Raw genomic sequence first — 15,225 nt, forward strand, 5'->3', positions numbered from 1 at the left:
CTGTGATGGAATTAACTCACGAACTTGGGCTCAGAAGAACAATGCTTGTACCGTCTGAGCCACACAGACCGGTAGTAACTACAAGAACATCACCATGCATTATCATCATTGTTATTGATATGAAACATACCATTAAAAAGATACGTTTGCTATACTGATTTGTCAGCTTGTGGACCGCAGAATTCCTGAGTTCAAGTGGGCAAGTAACCCAGTATGAATCTGCTGGCGATACCTAGAATTTACAGTGCACTATGATCTGTTTCAGCCTTATCCTTGATTTTGCCAATATTAAAGTGACTGAGGTGAGAACGATATAATTCCATATACAGCCAGTCACTGCTGTGAATGGTGTCAAAATGTTGCTCATAGGGTTACTCGGTGCATGCAGTTACAGCGGGCTTGGCAGACATATGTAATAACAACTTTAGGATCAGTGATGAAAGCAATGGGAAATTATCTAACTCCTCATTAACCTAGTATGCGTCTTCAGTATGTCTAGGTCATCCATGACAGACAACGATGGAGCTGTTGAGGATCCAACCAGTCTTCAGGCTCACAACTGAACATAAGTTGCATAGAAATAACCCAGTCTTGGCTCAGTAAAATCTCCCTCTGTGGGAAATTCCCGCAACTCGGCGTCTCGACGTCTGCACCATTATTTACCGTAACAACATACGTCTATATTAAGTAAGAATTAAAGTGATAAAATAATTGACTTTATAATCATTTTAATTTTTGTCGTGTGAAAGAAGTGAACTAGCCGGCCCCGTGGTGTAGGGGTAGCGTGCCTGCCTCTTACCCGGAGGCCCCGGATTCGATTCCCGGCCAGGTCAATGATTTTTACCTAGATCTGAGGGCTGGTTCGAGGTCCACTCAGCCTACGTGATTAGAATTGAGGAGATATCTGACGGTGAGATGGCGGCCCCGGTCTAAAAAGGCAAGAATAACGGCCGAGAGGATTCGTCGTGCTGACCACACGACAGCTCGTAATATGCAGGCCTTCGTGCTGAGCAGCGGTTGCTTGGTAGGCCAAGGCCCTTCAAGGGCTGTAGTGCCATGGGGTTTGGTTTGGTTTGGAGAGAAGTGAACTGGAAATTATTTACGTTTCACGAAGACTTTGGCCTGCGCCTTAAGAAAGGAAATTCGTCGGAATTTACTTCTTTCACAGAGAAAAAATCCAAAATATTATAATGTCTATTACTTCGGGCTGTGAAGGCATTGATCTAAATTAGTTCATTGCTTTGTAAATAGTTAATATTCATTTACGGCGAATTCCGGATATAGTCTGTATAATTGAACATCTTATTTTAAGACTAAAGGTAATAAATCTCTTATAATGGGGATTAATTCTTTGGTATTATTTGCGATTTGTTTCTATTATTAGATGGATGTGTAATTAAAATGCATCCCATTCTAAAACGTTATTACCAATAACTCGGAAGTTGGGCTTAGAATTCACTCCGTAATTAAAACTTGGAGGAGACGTTCGTGACCTGAGTGGCGATTAGTGACGTGCAACTTTGCCATATATCACTGCAACTTTCCTTCAAGCCTTCAATGTTTAATGTATGCATTGTGCGCAGCAGTAATGTATACGTCTTTGTTCTTAATGACGGTGATAACTGAATAAACATTGCCAATTACTAGTACGGAGTTGAAAACTAGTACTTTTCGAGCTTTACAACGGTTGTCATGTAACCAGCTGTCTCATGAAAATATTTCGTGTATCAGTCTACTCTATAGCGATATGTTTGATGAATTTGGTGAGATTCAGCTCCATGCTGTAGGGGGGGCCTATATGCCTCTTATCCGGATGTTCGAATAATCGAAGGATTTTAATTCTGGGCTGAGGGCTGGAACGAGATTCACTCAGTATCATGTGGTTTACTGAGCAGCTGCTGATAAATGGGGCAGTTGAATAAGCATATGGCTGAGAACAACGTCACGATTAATACATGACACTACAATAGCTGCAAGCCATTCGACAGGGCATCAGTCGCCTTGGAAAAAAAGACACGCTGTATTTACCACGGATTATTGTCAGTTCCGTAGAGGACGAATTCCAAATTGAGAAGGGAGTAAAGTTAATTTTCCATGCGCTTCCGCCCTTTGTAGACGACTCGTGTCAGAATATGTATTCGCAGGTTAAGGAAGTTGATTTCAATGGCAAGCCATCTACTGTCCTGTATGACCTTAAACGGATAATGCATAGAATTCTTTTTCTACTTCTTCTCCTTCTTCTTACTAACCTTATGGTACTCAGACTATAATATGCTATTAGTTTCTAGGGAGGTCAAGTCGTATGACATGGCAACTAATTTTTTCTCGCGAACAGGAGACAACACGGAAAATCTACGATACGCATTTGGAAACGTACGGTATGCACTTGCGTATGATGCCACTAGATGGTGTATGTAAACAACAGTGTGGGTATATGCATGCCTCCAAGTTCAGTGTGTGAGTGAGAGCATCACAAAATGGAAGTCAACAAGCTGGAGCAATGATCGTATATTAAAATAGCAGTTCTCCGCGGGAGAAATGCTCGCCAATGCCATGCAGAGCTGCGGGAAGCATTAGGTGTGTGACTATAATCTAATCCTCAAAGTCAAGAAGCCATTACATGGACAGCGGTTTGCTAACAAAGAGGACATCGTAACAGAGGTGGCACACGTTAGCGTTACACATGCAGCGAATGATATTCAGCTCCTGCCCCACCACTGGCAACGCACAGTGGAAAGCTTGGGTGATTATTTCGAAGGTCTGTAACCAGTGGAGGCCTGTCCTTTATACGTAGTCTTGTGTATTTGCGGTCCATACCATAATAAAACAATTTTTACCAATGGCCTGTGTTCTGTCACTTTCGTACGAGAATCTTCTGAAGTCAGAATTTGTCGTCAGACACTGTGCATAAGTACATGCCCTATATTTCCGAATGCATACCTTAGATTTTCTGTCATGTCTCCTGTTCGCGAGAAAAACGAAATAGTTGCCATGACTTATGACTCAACCCTCGTATATTCATCTCTATACTACCGAGTCGGTGTAATGTAGAGTTACTGAAGTACATTTTGGCTTCAGCCTCATGATGAATAGCGTGTGTTGTTGTTGTTTCCATGGTAGAGTATTATCTGCAGTAAATAAGGTTCGTATTGGAATTTGGAATTTTCTCTGATTGAGTCAAGGGATAACCACATGAGGGATATTAAATTTCTATACCCTCAGGGTTGAATTTATCAGACCAATTCTAGAGATTTGAATGGTGTTTTTTTTAGTGTAGTCTACCTCTGTTATATACGAGTTATGCCAACTAAACTACGTTATATTAAACATGGTCACAGAAAACATCAGGCATATTTCGTAGCTTATCGCCCAAAATTTCATATCTCCCAATACTCCTCCTACCCATTATTTTCCTTAAGAGTGGTATCACCTCCCCGCCACATATGGATATTCAATCCATCAGAACAATATTCGTTGTGTTCATTTTGCTACGCTCATATGTATGTGCCGTACCACAGTCTACGAATGTATGTTTGCACGACCTACTTACGCAGTAGAGGCGATTGGGAATTAAAAATTAATTAAAAATTAAAAATTAAATTAAAATTAAAATTAAAATTAAAATTAAAATTAAAAATTAAAAATTAAAAATTAAAAATTAAAAATTAAAAGACAACAAAAAGTACATGGGTTAGTGGAATATAGCGGCGGGGGGGGGGGAGGAAGACGGCGCGGTGTATGCATGTAAACTGAAAAAGAAACCTCCAAAGTGGCAATTATTTATGCTGTCTCAGCTAATTTCCACAGAGAGGTAAATGTTTTACCAACTTATGTGTGGCAAATTTGAGATTCTGATTCAATAATAGACTATACAATAAACATTTCACCAAAGGAACAATATATACACATATTACTATTAAACAGAAGTACGGCGTGATAATGCAATTAAAATCATTTAGTATTTGACTAGGCCTATACACTAAGAAACTAATAGACAGTAAAGATACTTCTAGACGGACGAATGTGCGCGGCAAGTCGATGAATCATACCTCAATGTGTCCGACTCGTTGGCTGAATGGTCAACGTACTGGCCTTCGGTTCAGAGGGTTCCGGGTTCGATTCCCGGTCGGGTCGGGGATTTTAACCTTCATTGCTTAATTCCAAAGGCCCAAGGGCTGGGTGTTTGTGCAGTCCCCAACACCCCTGCAACTCACACACCACACATAACACTACCCTCCACCACAATAACACGCTGTTAAATACACATGGCAGATGCCGCCCACCCTCATCGGAGGTTCTGCCTTACAAGGGCTGCACTCGGCTAGAAATAGCCACACGAAAATAAATACCTCAGTGTCCATGATCTTGGCAAAAAAAAATTATACCCCTGGTACCCTTTCTCACAGCATATGCAAAGTCCCCACTACTTGCTGTGGCGCTATGCAAATCAGTTAGCCGCGACGAGCGACATTTTGTGCGTATATCCGCTAATAATTAACGAAAATAAAGTAAAGAATTAGCTGATAAGAAAACAGGGCTTGTACAAAGTGCTTTTATGAAAAAAATTACTCCTATTTTCCTAGTTTCAGAAGGCAAAAATGGAATAATGTTTTCTCCACAAAGTGGGGGGGGGGGCTACTGCCCCCCCTCGCCCCCCTTTGTCACCGCTACTGTACTTTCGCACTCCTACAGTATAATGAACTTACGGTTTATTTTCCTTTACACATCAGCGTACGAAAATGAACACAACGAAAATTGTGCTGTTGGTCTGCATATCCCTATGTGGCTGGGAGGCGTGAAAAAGAAAATAATGAATACGAAGAGCATTGTGAGATTTAACATTTTGCCCGAACAGCGACGACTTAACCTAATAGATAAGCAAACTGCATCAAAATACAAAAAGGTTACTTCAGTTTCTGAAGGACGTATGATTTTATGAATGTCTGCTTTTTCAGTGGAAATTCAATTCCAATCCAAACGAGGATCACTGGGTATTTTTTGTTTACTGTAACGAGAATGATAGATGAAGAGTGACTTCATCACTAGTCTCTTACCAAGGTGGACTAGAATTTAATCCCGGTCAGTCCGATAGATATTTCCGAATTCTACATTAATTTTCCAGATATTATTTTCCATGAAAACATGTAGCTTCCGTGGATAATGGTTCAAGTTAGCCACCAAGAAATTTAAAACATACTTTCATTGTTAGGAACTAACTGAACAAAACCGGGAGAAAATATTTCCATTTCTAATATTCAGATTGATGTTTACACGGCCCGTGATTATGGAGAGTGTAATTAGCTTTTGGTATATTTCCGTGCCAAGAAACAAAGTTAAATTGACACGTAAAAAAGCCCTAAATCTAATTAACATGTTCGCTTGCATTTCTGTCGGTTGAAATCAATATCATGCCATAAATCAAGCTTCATCCAAAATATCAAGAACCTTCCACGAGGAAATTTTGTTCAAATATGCATCCAGCTATTCAGTACTGTGCTCTACCTCTTAGTTATAGTAAATAGTAATTTAATTTTAAATTATTACATGATACATTCCTTGTTTAGATCATCTTCAGTTAACATATCATCAAGAATACAAATTACAATTAACAGAATACCGGTGCAAGGATATTTAAAATTAATATAATTCACACGGTCATAATTAAAACATCGTATAAAAATCCTCCTCTCTCTGCGTCTAGAATGAGGATAAAAATCTGAGTCTTTATGGTATTGTCTAGAAAGGCAGTAGATTCAGCGATGAAGAACAAACATCGAAATTAAAATGTTCTATTGTTATGGTGACCGTAACCGTCATTTCATAATATTGCATATTGGATCTTCAATATGGAACATTACTGTGAATATCGCTATTTTAAAAACACAAACAAATTTTTAACAACAATCTGAAAAGAAAGGAAAGAACAAAAATAAGGACTGGAAACGTTACAGACAAAAAGTATCAAGTTAGTAACAGTGGTAAATGATTAAAACACTGCTCACTGATTGTCTTCCTACCTCGAAGCTTCATTCTGTGTATGGTTTGAGAACATGACAGCTGAAGAGTGATATTGCTACCAGGTTCATATCATAATGTTGGAGATTTCAATTCGGGTGAATTCAAATATGATTTTCGAAAGAAAACTCACTTCGCAGTAACTTTTTTTTGCTAGTTACTTTATGTCGCACCGACACAGATAGGTCTTATGGCGACGATGGGACAGGGAAGGGCTAGGAGTTGGAAGGAAGCGGTCGTGGCCTTAATTAAGGTACAGGGCCGATGACCTTCGATGTTAGGCCCATTAAAACAACAAGCAACAAGCAGTAATTAAGGTACAGCCCCAGCATTTGCCTGGTGTGAAAATGGGAAACCACGGAAAACCATTTTCAGGGCTGCCGACAGTGATGTTCGAACCTACTATCTCCCGATACTGGCCACACTTAAGCGACTGCAGCTATCGAGAGCAGTAACTTTGATTTCACGTAAATCTTCCGGTGCCACGATACATGACCCCAGATTAATTTCGATGGAAAACGCAAAGACTGAATATGTTTTCTTTATTCAGTACAATGAGTACAATACTATATTCAAATAACGCCGATAATCTATTTTGTTCTTTAGCTGATATAGTATTGTTCCTTTAATGCACTCATAATGCATTTCATAACCAGCCATTCCTTTCTACATCCATTTATCACTAGAGCTTTAGCTGTCCTTGACTGTAACTATCTTTAATTTGCATTGTCTCTGCCTTGTACCTACGTAACGGTTATGTTTACCGATGAACAGGCCTGAGGCACACATGCTATGGAATGTTCTACATTGTTACAGCAGACACTGTATATATCCGTTAATCTTCATCTGTACGCAGCGTCTGTTCCCATGGTAACCAACTCTGTGTGGACCACTTACAATAGACGCGCAGATGGAAGCCCTTTGTCTCCCGTGTTACAAAGAAAGGCCTAGTTCGATGAGAAAGAGGGAAACAGTTTCGCACCAGTGAAGCCGCTCTTTTCAGTTCGCGCTGTTATTATGAAAGACGGTAGATAAACACTGGAATCCTCGCTTATTAGTACGCTTGTTAATGTATACAAATGGTTGAACAATGGAGCTTCAAGGCTACGATAATTAGACTAATATTAAACGTTTGAAGTTAGTTAGGTGGGATTAATAAAGATTTATGTGGATACTGATCGAGATACGTTGGTTTATAATGTGCTCTTCTCAATAGATACAGTTTATAGAGCAAAGTTACAAATATTTGTTACTGCCTTTTCCATTGAAGTTTATATCATTCTCCAATTCTCATAAAAGCCATGACTTAATTTTTTAATTTTCATAGATTATATGTATGTATGTTTAGTCCTCAGTCCGAATGCTGGTTGGATCCTCCCGTTGCTTTCCTCACCGAGCCGAAGTTGCTATTACATATCAGTCTGCCAAGCCCACTGAAATACATGCAACAACTGACCCTAAGAGCAACATTTTCATACCATTCATAGCAGGGGCTGGCTGCGTAAGGAATGGCATTACTGGCATCACTCATGCCTCAGTCACTTTCATCTTCTCAAAGCCAAGGATAAAGCTGAGACAGATCAATGAAAGTAACAATATTGCTCTAGCCCATACCAGAAGACATAGTGCACTGTAAACACTACGTCCTGCCAGCAAAGGCATAGATTATATATACACTGGTAATAATCCAAATGCAGTTTCTATGTATATGAGACGCGTCCGAAAACCTGTATTATTATTAATGTTAATGTCCGTGAGTTCAGGCATCTCTGCATCATGTACAGTTTTTCAATGGTAGATGTTCCCCATTCTTCCAGTAATTTTATCAGTGGTGAAGACATGCCTACTGGAAGGAAGGTGAAATGCCACAGGTTACATCACGCAGGACGTTTCACAGCATCCCGAATCGCTATGGATAAGAGCATCAGCTTCGGCTGCGGAAGTCTAGTAAACAGTCTTATTACTACTGGAAAGTGTTCTGCGAGTGAATTAGAGTGCTAGGTTTCGGAATTATGTTCGGTATATTTTATATCGGCGAGTTCTCCAGAAATGCAGTTTAACAGTTTTATGTAACATACAGTGAGAAGAGCAAAAGTTAACGTATAGCTGCGAAAGTCACTTTAAAATTTGTTTCTGTCAAACGCGAGATACAGTCAATATATATGAATGATCTGCCAATGGAACTGCAAGGCTACGGGAAATAGAAGAATATTAATAACGGGTCCTAACCGGCTTGCCGGCGGACTTGAGGGAAATAAAATACCTCTTGCGGACCAAACACACTACCCCCTGCGGGGGGACGCACATGTAGAACACACCCGCGGTATCTCCTGACTGTCGTAAGAGGCGACTAAAAGGGGCGACCAAGGGATGATTGAATTAGAACCATGAAACTACTTTTGATTCGTACCATCATGCGGGGAACACATGGGTTGCCTGTACTTGGGAGTAGTACCACTAAATTAGGTACGAAATAGGTATGTGATTCGTAGCAGTAAAGAGCCTGGCCTGGGTGTTTCAAGTACCCGTGCGTCGTACCCATGTGAGCAACACCGCGGGTCTGGGCGTAGCCTGTGAGTAGTACCGCTATATGAGCGACACCGTGGGTCTGCGTTGCCTTTGATTGGTGCCCAGTATGTGAGGAACACCACGGGAATACCGGCGCCCGTGATTAGTACACCTAGGCGAGGAGCCTCATCGGTTTGGGTTGCCTAAGAGTGGCGCCATTGTGTGAGAAACACCATAGGTCTGCGTTCCCTGTACGAAGTACAATACTTGTGAGTGGTACCATCTTGTGTGGAACACCGTGAGTCTTCGCTACTTTTGATTAGTACCCCAACGTGACAAATACCATGGTTGTACTTTATTCGCGACATGTACCATTCTGTGGGGCTTAGACATGGATTTTGCACCCCTTCAGACATCAAGCATCATTGTGCTTTATAAGTGGTCCCTTGGTAAGTAATGCTATTATTTACGATCTTTTTCGAGTCTGATCCACTGTTTTTATTTGTTTGTTTGTTTGTTTTTTTGTTGGGTTCATGTCCATTCATTTATTCTTCATGACATTTTATTGTATTTTGGTTAGTGGATGAATTTGTACATTTGTTATTTTATTTCGTACCATTAGGGGCCGATGACCTCGATGTTAGGCCCCTTTAAACAACAAGCATCATCATCATCAATATTAATAAGAATGACGAGGTAGTTAAGAAAGGTTACATATATCTTCATTTGGTTATGAGAGAAAGTAGGGTTTGTGGTAAAGATATAAAGGAGAGGGCGTATAAGTCTTTTTAAGACCGAAGTAAGAGTATGGCTCCATTGTATGGGACCCTCACCAGGAATACTTGATACGAGAACTGGAGAAAAATTCAAAGAAAAGGAGCACAGCTTGTTCTGGGTGATTTTCGACAAAGGAGTAGAGTTACTGAAATGTTGCAAACTTTTGGCTGGGAAGACTTGTGAGTAAGGAGACGAGATTCTCGTTTATGTGGTATGTTTCGAGCTGTCAAGTGTTAATTTGGCATGGAATGATGTAAGTAGACGAATAAGCTTGAGTGTAGCTCCTAAAAGTAGGAAATATCATAATGTAAAGATGAAACTGGAATTCAGGAAGAAAGATTGAGGAAAATATTCTTTTATGGAATGAGGAGCAAAGGATAGGAATAAATTATCAAGGTAAATGTTCCACAAATTTCCAATTTCGTTGAAAATATTTAAGGAAAAGTTAGGTAAACAATGATACATAAATGTAAATATGAAGTAAACAATTGGTAGGTAATCTGCCAAATGGGCGACCACCCTAATGCAGATTATTTTTATTTATTTATTTATTTATTTATTTATTCATTTATTTATTTATTTATTTATTTATTTATTTATTTATTTATTTATTTATTTATTTATTTATTTATTTATTTATTTATTTATTTATTTATTTATTTATTTATTTATTTAAAGAATTTGAAGTTAGTTCAGCGGGAATAATTAAGAGTTATATCGATACGGATCGAGATAGGTTTATTTAAAATGCATTTGTCTCAATAGGTAGGTCTACAGCTTATAAAGAAAACCTCTTTCATGATTATAGATTACAGTTTCCCTTCATGTTGAAACAAAGCAGAAGTCTCTATAATGAATAAAAGAAACTGATAGGCAGGTTATTAGATCTAGTCTTCTTAAATTCATTATCGTTAGAGTGCTCGGGCAAAACGTCATATCACACAATGCTCTTCCTATCCATTATTTTCCTTAAGACCTGTCGCGCCTCCCAGCCACATATCGTCCCTTAAGAAACAACACCGCATATCTGACAATGCTCTTCCTAACCATTGAGTCCATTAGGACTGGTCACGCCTCTTAACTACATATCGGTATGCAGTCCATCAGAACTATTTTCGTTGAGGTCATTTTCCTATGTGTATGTGTTTAAAGGAAAATTAAACTTACTTTACCGCAATGCAGGAATGTATGTTTGCATGACATAACCCTCTCTTAGGATATGGTGTATTTAAGGTTCATTTCTCCTTACAGAAGCACATAAGAAAATGAACTCAATGAGAACTGTTCTGATGGACTGAATATCAATATGAGGCCCGAGGGCGTGACCAGACTTAAGGAAAATATTTGACAGGAAGAGCATTGTCACATACGCGGTATTATTTCTTAAAGGACGATATGCATGTGCAGTTCATCAGAAAAAAGTTTCGTTCTGTTCATTTTCGAATGCTTGCATGTAAAGGAAAATGAACCTTCAGTTCATTATACTGTAGGAGTGCGTAAATGAGTCATTGAAACAAACATTCCAAGGTTCATTTTCCATTACATGTAAGCATAGGAAAATGAATACAACGAATATTGTTCTGATGGATTTAATATCCATATTTTGCTGGGAGTAGTAGCCAGACTTAAGGAAAATAAACTATAGGAATAGCCATTGGAGATATGCTTTGCACGAACCGGAATGAAATATCCATTCCATGTTCTTAACAACCAGATTCTAAGCAAATTCAGGTGCGAATGCGGAAACTTTCCTGTCACTTGGTACGGGAATATGGACCAATCATCCACGAGATTTGCAGGACATATCCAAGAAAACATAAACAATGGATTCATATCTTACAGAATATATTTCGTGACAACTAAACTTTGAACTTTATTAAGTGTAATTATATTTATTTACCAATGAATGTAATATCCTCCTCTTACTTTCTGCACCTCTAACGGTGTAGTTTGATACAATATGCTCATTCATGCATAAATTACTATATTTAGCAATTATGTAATATGTATTTGTCATGTATCATATTCCCGTTATATACACAAACATGAAATTTATAAATACAGAATGAATGGGTGAATAAATAAATAAATAAAATATAAAATAAGCTTTGATTGCTCTTGTACTACAATATACTGTATATAATTATTCAGGACTTGGATGGGGAGAGACAAGTTTACAGCCAGTGTGGAAAACACTTTCCTCGCATTAATTAACTGCTGATTGGGAGATTTAAAGGTACAATACACTCTCTATAATACGAGTTCGATGGGGCCTAGGCTGCCTCAAATTCTCGAAAATTCCGATTCCATGGAAAGGCAAGCGAAATTACGAAAATGCACATAATACTGTATACACAATTAATAGATACACGAGTATATTTTTAGACTTACCTATAATTGCTATCGAACACTTGGACTAAAACGTGAACATCAGAAAACGAACAAGTAGCCTATCGTATTATCAGAACTCAAGAAATTCACAAGGTTGTTAAGGCGAATGAAAAGTACTATAAGTTGTCCGTTATTCTATAGTTCTCAGTTTACACCTCATCATTGACGATACAGGACTTGTGGCTAATGAATTGCCAACTTACTTTTGCTATAATATAATCTGAAGACGTACAGTAAATGGATATCAATTTGCTACCAGTCAGTCACTTATTATTTCGTGACAATCAAAACCGAGTGCATTGTGGCTGACAATAATGTCAGAGACAGAAAATAATAGCGGCTCAATTGCTACAATGTACACGGGGCTAGCAACGAGGTAGGCAATAGCATCGGCGAATTGTTGAACTCGCAATAACGATGCTTCTAGTAGGAGCTGGAAGCTTATTAACAATGAATTATATTCCAACGATGGTCTGCAACTGTGATATCTGTTAAATATCAGGATCCACCGGCAGTGATCACTGCGTGGAGGGCCCACTGTAACTATCATAGCTTGTTTAATAGCTAGAGTCCGGATTATTAGGTACTGATAGGTTAGAATGCAAACTTACTTAAGCCAGTAACAAGTATACCCTACACTCTACAACAGTTATGCTATGAGATTTGCATAGATATTAGGGGTATAGCCTATAGAACTCCTTGAATTTATTCTACTCTTCCTACACTATGGTAGAACACGTTGCATGACACTTCCTACAAACGAAATTACTTTGCATTCTAACCTATTACCGCCTAAAATTCCGAGGTATATTTATTACTTATAACTGTATATTAATTTGTTCACTACTAACAACGCAGGGTCTAAGTTGCAGGAGAGCTCTGTATAGACTCTTTGGAAATAAATATGAATAAATAGAAGTGGAGGCCTATAATTACATTTTTTTTAATAATTTGCTTTGCGTCGCACCGTCACAGGTCGGTCTTATGGCGAAGATGGGATAGGTGGGAAGGGAGCAACCGTGGACTTAATTAAGGTGGACTGCACGGATAGGACCGTATAGCTTTAATTCGAGTGATGGCGGGATCGAATCACGTTGTCAACAGCCCTGAAGGTGATGAATGGCGTAGGAAACCACAGAAAACCACCCTCGGGGCTGCAGGCGTATATAAGCAGCGCAACTAGCAAAAGCCAGTCACTCTGCAGTTCGTCAGTCGCGAGTGAAAATAAGCAATGACAAACCGTTCGCGAGTTTGTGGCGAGTGATTCATCACGTGTGAGTTCGTCAGACGGCCACGCGGAGTTCAACGAGCTTTGTTGGCTGTGAACTGTTCTGGAACAACACCGCGCTGTGGAGACCATGTGGGGGGACCAGGAGTTAAATGCGCCGGTGTGCAGTCTGATTTTCGATTGAGTGTCAGTGTGTTTTACGATCGTAAGCAAAAACTTTGTCGAGCAGAAAACACTAACGCGAGTTAACTTGTGATTAATTGTTCAAAAAATATAGTTGATAGTAAAACACACTACATCTCACTTTTCTGTAAGGACTTTGAAAACCCGCCACACTATCTTTCTTTTTATTTGAAAATCTCATCGAATCATCAGTACTATCTCACAGGCTTCTCGAATGATTGTGTAATCATCATACATTTCAGTGATTTATTGAAGATAAACTGTTTGTTTGGTTTCCATCAGACGAAGATAATTTATGAATAATAATGCAGTAGGCTACATGAATATCAACGTCTTCGAAAGATCATAGGTGGGACAAAGTGGACCTACTGGTCAATCACGTCATACATCGATCAGAGCCAAATACATTTTGCAGAAATCTTGATTTCCTTTTTCCCTGAACTTGATCGTGTCACATATTCGTGTACCATTTCATAAACTGTAAAGTGAAAATTTTCTAACACAAAAACCTGAAGCACTTCTGTACAAAGGACTAAGCATCAGATTTTGTAAATATCGTTCAGTGCTATATTGTTTAGGGGCTGCCTGGCCGAGGTGGTAAAGGCGTGCTCGGTTCGCCCGTAAGGACGTGGGTTCGCATCTCCGTCAGGAAGTCATAATGTTTAAGAAATGAGATTTCCACTTCCGGAGGTGCATATGGCCCTGAGGTTCACTCAGCCTACACCAAAAATGAGTACCAGGTTAATTCCTGGGGGCAAAGGCTGCCGGGCGTATAGCTAACCACTCTACCCCATCACGTGCCGAGGTTAACAATGGTGGAAGCCTTTACCTTCCACTCTTCCAAGGGCCTTCATGGCCTGTACGGAGGTGACTTTCTTTTTGCTACGTTGTTTCTTAATTAAATACTGTCTCACTCTTTAATATACATCTGTTCTATACGCAATCTGTTATTAAATGTACGTGGTTCTAACATGAATGTCCGTCTCTGTGTTGTAGTCGTTAGTGTGATTAGTTGCCACCCCTGGAGGCCCGGGTTCGATTCCAGGCTCTGCCACGAAATTTGAAAAGTGGTACGAGGGCTGGAACGGGGTCCACTCAGCCTCGGGAGGTCAACTGAGTACAGGTGTGTTCGATTCGTACCTCAGCCATCCTGGAAGTGTTTTTTTTCGTTGTATCTCACTTTTCCTCCAGGCAAATGGCGGAATGGTACCTAACATAATGACCACGGCCGCTTCCTTCTCTCTTCCTTGTCTATCCCTTCCAATCTCCCCATCTCCCACCGGGGCCCCTGTTCAGCATAGTAGGTGAGGCCGACTGGGCGAGGTACTGGTCATCCTCCCCAGTTGTATTCCACGAACCAATATCTTACGCTCCAGAACACTGCCCTTGAGGCAGTAGAGGTGGGATCCCTCGCTTATTCCGAGGAAAAGACCTACCAGGGATGGTAAACAGATTAAGAGAGAGAGGGAGTTCTAACATGATACCAAAGTGACAAGCAGTGTTTAGGACACTTAGCAGCAAATACATTCTTTCAATTAATGTTAATGTGCAGACACACCTCCGTGAATTAACTAACCAAGAAATATCTCTGGAACTTCGGCCCTTCCATCCAGTCATGTGTTATGTTTCCCCTCTTATTGGGATTCGTATTATACGGAACGACGTATTGTCGAGACTCTTGCACATTCCTCCAATACTTCAGTGGTCACCGTGCTTGTCAATATTAAAAAAAAACATGAAAAGAGGAAATGTACTTGCCGGGTCCTAAGAGATGAAGATGGTTAACGTCAGCCTCTTTGAAAGCGAACGATTTTGCGGTGGTCAAAAAGTTTAGATCATAATGGGGGGCAGTGGATTGCAGTTTAAAGGACGAAACTCTGCAGGGGAAAGTGGAGTACACAGTAAAATATTCATTCACCTTGGGGACAGAATACATTTTCCACAAATCCTTTTCTCTGTCTTGAAGTATACCTTTCGAACTTGTTAGAAAGATTTTAGTACAGAGCCAGACTGCTAAAGCTTAACCATGACGTTTTGTTTTCTTGAGAATTTCTTTGAAACATAAGCACTTTGCGCTGCAGATAAATCAATTACCACGCGATATATAAAATACAATTATTATA

Source organism: Anabrus simplex, chromosome 1 (assembly GCF_040414725.1).
Source record: "Anabrus simplex isolate iqAnaSimp1 chromosome 1, ASM4041472v1, whole genome shotgun sequence".
Lineage (NCBI taxonomy): Eukaryota > Metazoa > Arthropoda > Insecta > Orthoptera > Tettigoniidae > Anabrus > Anabrus simplex.